The following is a 12,718-nucleotide window of genomic DNA, read 5'->3' as shown; positions in this document are numbered from 1 at the left end:
CTCTGCACTTCAGCTGTGGAGAGGGTTGCTCTTGACCACATCGTTTTGCAATGTGATTCCCAGTTTAATGAGGAGGGATAATGGTTGGGTCTTCACATTACTAGTGGCACACTGACAGAATTAATAAGAATTGCAATTGACATCCCATGAAGGCACAGCATGTGACTAGAATTGAAACGGTCTCATATTCAGCCTAGGTCTTACATACATATGTCATTTCAGAAAAATCCTGGACCTTATTAATGAAACCTATTGAATTCTATGCAACAATTTACATACATTTATGAATAAATTTAAGTGGTTATCCTTAAATCTGAAATAAATAAAATTAATAAGTATACTGTCATTAGATCAAATCACAAAAAGTCCATGCTTCTAGCCCCTTCAAAAATTGGACACTGGTAAAACATCTAATATAATGACAAATACAATTCTGGCATTTGTTTTAGCAGAGCGCATAGCTACTTTTGAATTACCATCGTCAATTGAGAAAAACGCTTTCAGATCATGCTAACCAGCAAAACTTTAATCTCTTGGTAAATAAGCTGTAAGTCCATAAACTGTTAAGCACTTACATTTACTAAAGTTATGAGGCTATTCATCATCATTTTAAAAATTGATTTTGTGTCAAACCAGGCTTAAAAATAAATGTTCTTTATTAGCATCTGTGGTTCCATGAAGAATCTTTATCATTGTTAGATCCTTTGCATTGGACAAAAGGTTCTTATAGCGGAACGTTGTTTTTGGATAATTAAAGTGTTCTTCACACTAAGAAAAAAATTACTCTTTTAACAACTGTTCACTGAAAGGTTTTTTATTATTATTATTGCTATGAAAACTCCTTTTTGAAAGCTTTAATTTTTTTGTGTATGGGCACATAATACAAATATTCACATTCAAGCTGTGAAACCAGGTCAACTCATAGTCTTATTATATGCATCGACTCTGAGCAACAGTTCTCTGACTCAAATCTTTGCCATTTTCAGCATCTTCCATGACCCAAATATGATTACCGCTTTATCTGTTGGAGCAATTCATAAACAAGACATCCTTGGAGGGGATGAGGCTAAGAAACAAAAGCTCATGAAATTCAAACTACATCATCATCAAGATTCACAGAGCTTATGCGAAGCTAAGAAAACCATGACTGACTTTAAGTAAAGACTTAAAGCATCAGTAGACTAAACTAAATCAATTAGAGTTGTCTACAAATAAATATTTGTATTATACTTTGAGTGATGAATTTGTGCGTTAACAGGGTTTGTTGTGGGTTTTAACATGTTACGCTGAGAGTCAAGCTATTGAGGATCCTCTAATCCACTAAAGGGTCCAATTAAACCAGAGAGAATCTCACTGTCGCTAGAGGAAAGAGAGCAAACACGCCATGCTGGAGTCTTTTTTGGAACAGCTATGAGGGGCCATTATTGATGTCATGCTGGCTGCCTTTTTCATGTTTGCAATGCTCAGTCGACACACTTTTGCTTTTGCTCAGAATTCTCTCCTTAACGCGGAACATCCCCCATGCCGGAGGTGAAGTTAGGACTCCCACCATATCACTTTCTAATCAGTTCTCACAGTAGGCCTCGTTTCACAGGCATGATCTATCTCTTAAAGTGCCGTATTTTATATTGAGTTTCACTTACTTGGAGTTTTTACATTTTATCTCTCTGTTTGTTTTCACCAGAAACCACTTAGATAACACAACATTGATTTTTTTTAACCTTATAGTGTAGCCCACTTAGATTGAAGAGATCCACAAAGGAAATGCAAGAAACAAGGCTGAATAAACGGTTGAAATTAGCTTAAGTTTTTAGCCAAATATGAACATGAACAGAAATGCAAGCTCACAGGTAGAAGAGTCGCCTTCCGTTTGTATTCCAAAGTTGTACAAAACATATAAAGCATACAAAGTCATTTGACCAATAGAGGATCAAAACATCACAGATTGACCTCTTGGCTGAAATTAAGATCACACAAGCATCTGAAGTAATTCTGCATGATCAAACAGAAGTATTTTTTGTTTGCAATTTAAAGGTGGTTAGATAGTTAAACAAATGGTTAAAAAGATAAGAAATAGACACCCAATTACATTAATATGCAAATAAGTGCTAAAAACAAGGTCAGCTGCAATTTAGTATGCAAATGTTACATAGTTGTTGTTTAGATACCGAATGGCAAACATCCCAACAATATAAGCCAAGATTTATTCTAAAATACTTTTATAATATTTTTATAATAATGTTATAATTTTAAGATTATCCATTAATATTAACAAAAAAAATGTATCTAGTTCTGTTAATTTAGCATATTTTTGTTTCATTAGCATCAACAGAACCATCCTTTGGCTAATTCAATTTCATCCAAAAAAAATTTATTTTATTTTATTCATTTATTTAAGTGATTATGGTTGTTATTATGATTATTAAACATTAATATGTTTGGGTTCTGGTATTCTTTGCTGGAATATACAAAAAAGCTACAGTCTTTCTCCTTCTGTGTTCCTTGAGAATGTTATGTTCCTTACGCTTGTCCAAGGCTTCTTTCCATCAGTAGGTGCTGTTTCTGAAAGAACATGCTGTTTCTATGCTCTCACGCTCTGTGTTCACAATACCAGCAGCGAGGAGAAGCACAGAGCGAGAGAGACATTTTCTGACTGACATTGTCTGTAAATTAAAAGCCTGGTCCATTTATCTCCTGTCAGCAAAAACCTTCAGATCTGACTGGACGTGAGTTCAGAGAAAGCGTGACAGCTGAATACACAGTGGGATCAATATCAGATCCAAATTTTATGTCATGTTACATTCTGTCTTAGCGAGAACTTGAGAACTACCTAAGCTGTTGGTTCATTCTGAAATGTACCTGTAATTTTATAGTATTGATTTTGTGCTGTTGTGCCATGTCTGACTTGGCAGTGATATTGTTTTGGTGACCTCCTGCCATCCAGATACAGACATCCTTCCAGCCATCAATCACTACGACAGCTTATACTGTGGACTACAAGATATAATATCATGTTAAATTTTGTATATAAATAGATACAGACAGACAGACAGACAGACAGCTAGACAGCTAGACAGATAGACAGATAGATAGATAGATAGACAGACAGATAGATAGATAGATAGATAGATAGATAGATAGACAATACATTTTTACATAAAGATATCAAGAAAAACTCACTTTATTTCCCATGTACTTCTACTTACATGTCCAATTGCAAAAAGGCAAGAATAAAACAAATGTGCATTTACATGCAAGCGGCTGTGTATGCTGTTTCCTCACTCTTGGCTTCTGTTTGTCTCAGTGTCTCAGTGTGAACAAGTGTCTAGATAAACCTGAGAGAGCAAACAGATAAAGTTAAACAGGAAACCACAAAAGTCCACACCATGAAAACAGGCTCTACACACATTTGGTCTCCAAACTATTCAAAAGTGTCTCACTGTCAGGTGTGACATGGCAGCTAGAAGGAAAAGGTCTGATAACATCGACAGCGGACCCAAAAGGGCAGTGAGCACATAAAGGGCTGAGGTGGAACGTAAAGCTGCTGCCAGTGGTTATTCTGGTCACAGATCACCCGCAGAGCAGCAGCACAATACATTACATGCATACAAAGAGAAAGGCTCCAATCTTTCCTACTGCATCTAATGACAAGTGCTCACTGAATGCTGAATGCTTTTAGTTACTTTTGCACATGCTTTTGAAATTATGGTACACATTATGGTTTTGGAATCCATGTTTCTTTACATTTTAATGGTTTACAATCATGTGACAGAGAATTCCAATAGAATACTTGGATACTGTGAATACTTGTTATAAATTATAGATTTCTTATAAATTATAAAATGAATAGTTACTTTGCTAGGTTTTGACTGGTCAATACACTGTTCCAAATGTGCTAAAATCCTTATTTCTTAAAATGATACATCTAATGATAAAATAACAACAACAACAATAATAATAAAGCAATTATTTAATATTTTTTATGTAATGTATCGTATGTATCTTTGGAAAAAAGAAAGAAAGAAAGAAAGAAAGAAAGAAAGAAAGAAAGAAAGAAAGAAATGTCAAAATTCAATATGCAAATAAATGCTAAACCAAATATGATTCAGTACACAAAAAAAAATGTCATTGTTGGTTAGATTAGTATAAAATGATTTTAGAATATATAATTAAAACAAAATAAAATCATATATAATGTATGTGATTGAATTTTAGTTATCTTATTTATCATACATAAAATGATTACATTTGATCATTATTGATCACTATTTGATCATTACATGTTTGGTCATTTAATTTTTTCAGTTAATTCCACCCCCTCCCATTTTATTACATCGATTTGATTAAATTAGATTAAAGGGGTCATATGATGTTGCTAAAAAGAACATTATTTTGTGTATTTGGTGTAATGAAATGTGTTTATGCGGTTTAAAAAACACATTATTTTCCACATACTGTAAATTATTGTTTCTCCTCTATGCCCCACCTTTCTGAAACGCGTAAATTTTTCTCATTTTTCGTGTCAAAAAGCTCTGATTGGCCAGCTATTCAGTGCATTGTGATTGGCCTAATACTTCAAGCGTGTGACGGAAACGTTACGCCCCTTACCATACTGTGAAACAGTGCTGTAAATACAACTTAACCACTGATTTCTAGTCGTGTCCTCTTTTGGAGGGCCAAACAAAGTATTTTCGCTTTCGCAACGAAACACACAGCGTCTTCACAACATGGTGGTGGCAGCAACAATAAAGTTACGCCTTCTTTCTTTGCGTGAACATTTGGGCGGTGTTATGCAAATCTTCCCACATCGTGACGTAGACATGTGGGGGCGTGGACCAGTCTTAACTTTTATAAAGAATATCTCTTTGGGTTTGAGACTTTAGTCTTTGCAACTTTAGGGATCTTATCTATTCACGAACAGCTTGTAACACTCCAAAGAGAAAGGAAAACTTGAAATCGCATCATATGACCCCTTTAACAGTGTCATCTTTGTTTAACTGTTTGCCTAGGTTTGCCCAGTTTAGTTACTCACATGTACTAGTTTTCAGATTATTAATATTAATACATGTTAAATCTTCTCTTTCATCCGTTCAGAATATGAGGAAGATAGACTGGAATGAGCATTCACTATAAATTTCTTAAACCTCTGTGGAAAGCAGCATCAGTGTTTCCAAGCAGGATGTGACATATAACAATGAGATGGAAACATCCCTAATCCTGATCATCAAATATCAGCTATTCATTCACAGGATAACTTCTCAGTAAGAGCTATCATTCACTCCTGTCCAGTGATATTATATAAGGCTCTCTTATATAACGCAATGTACCTGATTACATAAGGTGTAGAGATAACTTTTAGACAGTCTCAGAACCACCATAAATAACACACACCTCTGTCACAGACCTGCTCTCACTAGCCTCTATTGAAGGGAAGTGATTGGGGTGCTTTGCATCCATGAATAGACTCTCTTATTGGATCTTGTGGTGGGCTGGTATTAGTGGAGGATGAATGAAAATATATTTCAATATTTCACCCCCATAAACCGTTGCTGAGTGAGGGATTTATGAAGCATGGATTTGTTGGTCATGACTTGCGCTGTAAAAGCAATTCAGCCCTCTCTTATACAGCCACGCTTGACCAAATGTCTCACTGGTGAATGCTTCAGATGAATGCTTCTGTCAGATATCTTTCCAAGAGAGCTTAATTCACAGAATATAAAAAACAAATCTTGAAAGAGTACTTGGCCATTTACTCAACACTTGAAAATGTATTGATGTCATTACTTCACCAAAATATCAAACCAAGCACCCTTTATTTTAAAGAAAGACAACACGAGCACACTTTTCAAGCAAAACACTTCACAAAAAGAAATAGGTTCCGTTTCATTCGGAATCATTCAGTCAGCCAATTTATTCAAAAACACTGATTCATTCAGGAGCGAAACATCGCTACAGTGTTGCTTGGAGACAAAGCGGTTAATTCTGTAGTCAGTTTGTTTTGAAATATTTTCGTTGGCAAAACAAAAGCAGATAACGTAACTCTCAATACTGCATCTAAAATGTATGTTGCTCAGTACTAACTTGTTTATTAAACTGTTCAAAGCAATGTCACCCTATGCTAATTCATTTCTGAGCATATATTGGTTTTATAAGGCTTGTTATTAAGTAAACCACATTGTGAAAATCTTAACATTTTAACACAATTATGCTGATAAAACACACTGTGGCTCAGTGACCAGCATCACTCTTCAATCAAGAAGTCGTAGTTACTCTTTAATCAGATGCTGAGATGATAACACTTCACTGCAACTTTGGAGACTTTTAAGAATGCTCTGTCATCTATGAGATATTCAAGAGTTGCAAAGACTGTTTCATACACAACAGACCCAATAATCAGAGCAGTTCAACTTTAAGAACTATGTTTATATATATATCAAAGATCTGAAGCTGTAAGCATAAGGGTTTATTCTCTCTCTGAATGAGGAGGATGAGCGAGTCACTGGAGAGTTACTGCTCACAGACATCTTTTTTCCATCATGTTGCTTTAAGCTTCAAGCTAAGCCACTCCATGGAGGTCTCAACCTGCAACCAGCTGGCCACATTTATAGCTCTTTTGGATGAAAGCAGCAAATGGCCAGTTTCCCCAAATTTCCCTGTTTCTTCTGTAAATGTTTCCATTAACCGATCAGATACAGTGCAGGGTGATTGTCGCTAGTGTAATGCAGTGTGTTAGGTTCGAACACATCCATTAAAGGGGGGTACAATGCTGTTTCATGCATTCAGAGTTGTTTACACTGTTAAAGAGTTGGATTCTCATGCTAAGCATGGACAAAGTTTCAAAAAACAATTTGGACGTATGTATGACAGAGTACTTCTGTGCCAAAAATCTTACTTCCGGGTTCGTACCAGTTTCGGAGAGTTTTTTTCGATCGTGGCTCTTAATGACGTAAACGAGGGTGGAACTCCTTACATGGGCATTTCTCCCGGAAGAGTACGCCCGCGCACACATCGACCAGAGTGAGAGCGAGATTGCACCCATCAATGCGCTTCCTGGCGGCAGCGCTGCACGGGACTTGCTCGGGAATTTGTTGACGAACGTTTTATAAACAAGGCCCAGTTCGACGCTGGATTTGCACATCATTTGATACTGAAAGATGGAGCGGTCCCAGCTATAAAAGATCCCGGTCATGATTCAGAACTGCAGACGGTAAGTGAAACGGCATCAAAAAATGTCTGTTTTGTTGGCATTCGGCGCCCAAGTGCTCGTCACTCTTTAGCTCCGCCCACGGCGTGCCTCCAGGAGCTCGGCTTTTTACGGAGAGAATCGTAAAGCTGTATCTTTCTTTTATAAATATGATAAAACTAAAGACTTTTTGGAGATATGAAGGATGCAGTACTACTCTATAGGTACTCAAGATTAACATGAGATTGTGTCAAACTGTGTGTGTTATGCCCCCTTTAAGCATACGTGCAGTTGGAGTGCTCATGATGAGACACTCCCTTCCATCTCTTCCCACCGCCTTGTACAAAAAGCCGGTGGCAGAGATTAGCGGTGGACGCTCGGTCTAATTGGAGTTTAATTATAGCCCAGCAAGGTGGTAAGGAAGACCTCCACCGGCAGTCCCCAGTATTGACTGGCGATGGGGTTGCCTTGGCAACGGGGCAATCAAAGAGCAAGGCTGATGAATGGTGAACGTCTGTTTGAGAGTAAAGCTGTGGTCCAGAGCATTCTTGCATGGGGATATTCACACACACATGCAAATGTTACACCATGGATGTGTTTTGGGAGACTTGTGAGGGTGTTTCAAATTGACAATCACTATATAATGTTCTTTATGGTCAATATATATATATATTTTAAAATATTGATAGGGATATCTTCAGATTTAATACTTATGTGTGTGTTGGCATGCCAAACCACACTAATAACTGACCTTATATAGATATAGAAAATACTTCATACTTGTTGCTATATCGTTAATATGGAGTAACATATCTGTTCGTTTGCACAAATCTCCATTGGTGCTAAAACAGACGTTGTCAACATAATTACTATAAAAAAGCATCTTATTATCATTCTAATCACATATTGTTAGAACAATCAAGATATTCATTTACATTGTCAAATATCACATACTAAACAACCAAACATGATTGTAACAGCCTGTATACAGTTTCCAATTTGCTCTGTTTTGACATTTTAATGTCATTTGTTGCCATGGTGATCCTTGAAATGATTGCACCAACAAGAGGATGCAATAACTGTTTTTTTATTCTTCAAGCTCTCTCCTTTTGATTTCTTCTTTATGGACAATGGGGGAAACAGAAAGATTTGTGGCAAAATGGCAAAACAATTAGTACACTCAGGTAATTATGTCAATTATGAGAATAAGAATATGCATTTTAGAATCAGATTTTTTTTCTCTTTATTTTTTGCTATATATTATTTTTTTGTTATGCTGAATTGCATTATAAATGGGAATACACTTGACTTTGACTTATAAAGTATTACATTACAGGACACATATTGCAATGAAATGCATAAAATAAAAATGCTAATAATAATATGCATTTTAAAAAAGATCCTGAATTCACATTGACAAAGTAAAAAATATCAGCCCTCAAAACATTGTTTCATCGATACTAACAGCTTGCAAGAAGCAAACTACCAAACAATTGCTATTGGGCTTTTTAAATCAAAACATGACTGATAGAAATGCACCACAAGAAATGTTATAGTTATGCAAGAACCGCCTCTTTTATGAATAATAACTTCACAGGGGGTGTCCGGAGGGTTAGCCATGCAGAGGTAATCACTCAGAACAGCTCGGTATGAGGCTCTCACTAACATCTGCTCATCTTTAGACGTGTGTATGTGTGTGCGCATGACTATGTGGTTGTGTGTGAAAAGATGATCAGCAATTTTAGAGTGTGTATGTGAATGTGCGCTTATCCAGGTTCTCTATTGATAGACAAGCAGCAGTTATTCTGAGAGGACAACTAACATGCTATTGCTGATGTATTTACAGTTTTTCTGGCATGTGCATTCAATGTATTATTGTCTTTTTGTCACTGAATTAGTACCTGCTAGCTAGGGAAATACAAAAAATTATCTTTAAAAGATCATGAATTCTTCATCTGTGTGATGGTTCATTGCCCAAGAATCCCATTGTAGGATTGTAAGAGTCAACCGCTTTAAAACTGTTTATACTTGGTTTTAATGCGGTTGACTTTTACAATCCTACAATGGGATTCTTGGGCAATGAACCATCACACAGATGAAGAATTCATTTAACCTTTAAAGGAATGAGAAGTGATGTAGCAAATTATACATGTGGCCCTAGGATACTGTCTGTTAAGCATGTGATTAAAGGAAAACAACAGCTTCTAATTAGTGGTCCATCAGCGGCAGGAGAAACAAAGAGTCGAATTTAACTTGGTTAAAGGTCAGCATGCTTTTTTTGAACCGCAAAACAAAAATGACTTAAAGGGATAGTTTACCCAAAATAAAAATTTGTTGAATATTAACTCACTGTCAGGGCATCCAAGATGTAGATGAGTTTGTTTCTTCATTGGAACCGATTTGGAGAAATTTAGCATTAAATCACTTGCTCACCAATGGAGCCTCTGCACTGATAAAACTGATAAAAACATCATTATAATTCAAAAGTAATCCTTTCACTTCACAAGATGTTAATTGATGGACTGGAGTCATGTTGCGGATTATTGTGATGTTTTTATCAGATGTTTGAACTTTCATTCTGACTTTCATTCTGATTCCATTCACTGCAGAGGATCCATTGGTGAACAAATTATGTAATGCTAAATTTCTGTTCTGATGAAAAAACAAATTCATCTACATCTTAGATGGCCCGAGGGTAAGAAAATTTTCAGCAATTTTAATTTTTTTATTTTTGGGTGAACTAATGCTTTAAAATCTAATGTTTTTCAACCTCTTATACTGTATGATGAATTTAAACACAAAATAAAACACATCATATGCTTTAACATGTATTCACTGTATACTTTGTTCAAAAACTAAATATTATCTTGCTGCTCACTGGCTACAGCAAAATAGCATGTGAGGAAATGTATCTTAAATGCACAGTATGATTGCACAAAGGAGAAAAATTGGAAGTTAAAGAAGTGACAAAACATAGAGGCAGAATTATTAAGATAAATTATGAATTCAAAAAAACTGCTGTACTTCATAAACCCAATAATACACTTGTGTAAATGCCTGAAATGTGCCAACATTTAAGAACAAGTGCTTGCACATTGTTTATACTGTTTTATCTCCCAAATAGCTTTCAGTGTCATGAAAATAAATGTAAGTGATATTTCCTCCATGGCGAGAGTGTGATATTTTCTCTGTAAATAAAGAGCTATTTGAAATAGTCATTTGGGTTTCTGCATCTTCCTGCTGCTCTAATGGAGGTTTGTGGACATGTGAGCCATGGGAGCATCTGTACTTAATGGCATGCCATAGGAACTGTGCCATTGAAATGCTAATTGACATTACTTATCATAATATACTCGTTATTTATTTTAGGTTATGGAATCAGCACACACCATTTAATGCTGTATAAATACAGTGTTTTGACTGACCTATTGAACCAGCCTTTCTGCTCTTACATGCGCCAAATGGTGTTAGTGCAAAAATAAATACATTTTATGACCAGAAGCTGCAATATTCTCTCATACTTATCAGTATTCAATGATTAATGAGAACAATGCAAATATGACTGACTACCATAAAGGAAAAGTTCACCCAAAAATTAACATTTGCAAAAAAAATTCTCACCCTCAGGCCATCCAAAATGTAAATGAGTTTGTTTCTTCATCGGAACAGATTTGTAGAAATGTAGCATTACATCAATTGCTTACCAATAGATCCTCTGCAGTGAATGGGTGCCGTCAGAATGAGAGTTCAAACAGCTGATAAAAACATCACAATAAGTAACGAGTAATCCACGTTTCCAGTCCATCAACTAATGTCTTGTAAGAAACAAAACCATTAATAAGGTTTTTTTTTTTTACCGTTGCTTCTGGCCAAAATATGAGTCCATAATCCATAAAAACACTTCCTCCAGGGAAAAAGTCCATCTTTTGTTGTCCTCTCACATCAAAATCCACTGACATTCTATAAAACTGTTTTAAACTGTTTTCACTTGTAAATAGTGCTTGATCTGTGCTGATTCAGACGAGACAACTTTTTCCACTGGACAAAAGGATAGATGCGTCATATTTTAGCCAAAAGCAACAGTTTGAAGTTAAAAAGTCTCAATAATGGATTTGTTTACTACAAACACACAGCTTTATGCTTGACAAGACGTAAATTAATGGACTGGAGTCATGTCAATTGGATTATTGTGATGGATTATAGTGTGGATTATTGTGATGTTTTCATCAGCGGTTTACACTCTCATTCAGACGGCACCCATTCACTGCATAGGACGCATTGGTGAGCAAGTGACTTAATGCTAAATTTCTCCAAATCTGTTCCGATAAAGAAACAACTCATCTACATTTAGAATGGCCTGAGGGTAAGTACATTTTCAGCAAATTTTCATTTTTGGGTGAAATATTCCTAAAATGTGGTAAGACACCTGTATTTATCTATGCTGATATGAGCAAAATGTTTGCAAGTGCTGCATTTATTAGACTGGCTTGTGCACATTAACATTCATCTGAACTTTATCCAGCACAAGAGTGGCTCTTAGCTGTAAGTACAGCCCATTATAATTACATTTCAGCACCACGGACAGCCCCTATTACTATCACACTGAGGAGACTTCATGAGCGAATAACATGCCACTTAAGCCTGAGAGTAAGTACTGTTTGATGGCAATAATTTTTATGGTTGTCATTCCTGGAAAGAGACATTCCCAGCATATGGCACGCGCACACACACTCACACACCTCTAAGAAACCAGGTCACGTTTTTCCTATAGCATTACACGTTATCGTGTTCAACAAATGCATTAGGAAAGAACATGGTCACATCCAAATAGAATAGAAGCAAGACTCAAGGGTGCATAAACCGCAAAGAAACTGTTGATTACCTTAAACCAATTGGAAAACAGCTTGATTACTTTCATGTATTTATTTATTTATTGACATTTCAGTGGCACATGAACAATGGAATGGAATCCACACTGATATTAAATTCATGTTAAAATTAAATATGTTAGAAACATTAATAATAATAATAAACTTCAGAGACATCTATGTGGAGATTTTCAATTATGGTCACTAATTCAGAAAAGATCTGCCACATGCTGGGTCAGTCAGGGTTTTGAGTGAACCCAGAAACTTTTGTTCTATATCCAGTCTGCCTGTATAAATCAACCAGGCAAAACTATGTGCATCTGTTTAGCATGAGACAAGCGCATTCTCTGAAGTTGATGGTCTCACAGGGCAAAGCCACATACACATGGGTCTGCATGAGGATGATGCCTCAACTCCTCCCCAGTTTGTGTTTGGTTGTCAAGGCGATTGTCAGACTCTATGAGCAGCACCGAGCCAAGCACATATTGTTCTCTCATTCATCAGACCTCTTTTGTTCTATTAAATACAATGTCTACTCATATTTGACTTGTTTTCTACATCTGACAATGCATGTTTACATTTCATTTGGAAACTCCTTTTGTATTGATAATTGAATGATTATTAAAAATACTTTCAATTAACTATTAAACAGAACTTTATCAAAGAG

The sequence above is a fragment of the Sinocyclocheilus anshuiensis genome, unplaced genomic scaffold (genome assembly GCF_001515605.1).
Source record: "Sinocyclocheilus anshuiensis isolate Anshui unplaced genomic scaffold, SAMN03320099.WGS_v1.1 scaffold183, whole genome shotgun sequence".
Classification (NCBI taxonomy): Eukaryota; Metazoa; Chordata; class Actinopteri; order Cypriniformes; family Cyprinidae; genus Sinocyclocheilus; species Sinocyclocheilus anshuiensis.
Note: the sequence above shows the minus strand (reverse complement) of the source record.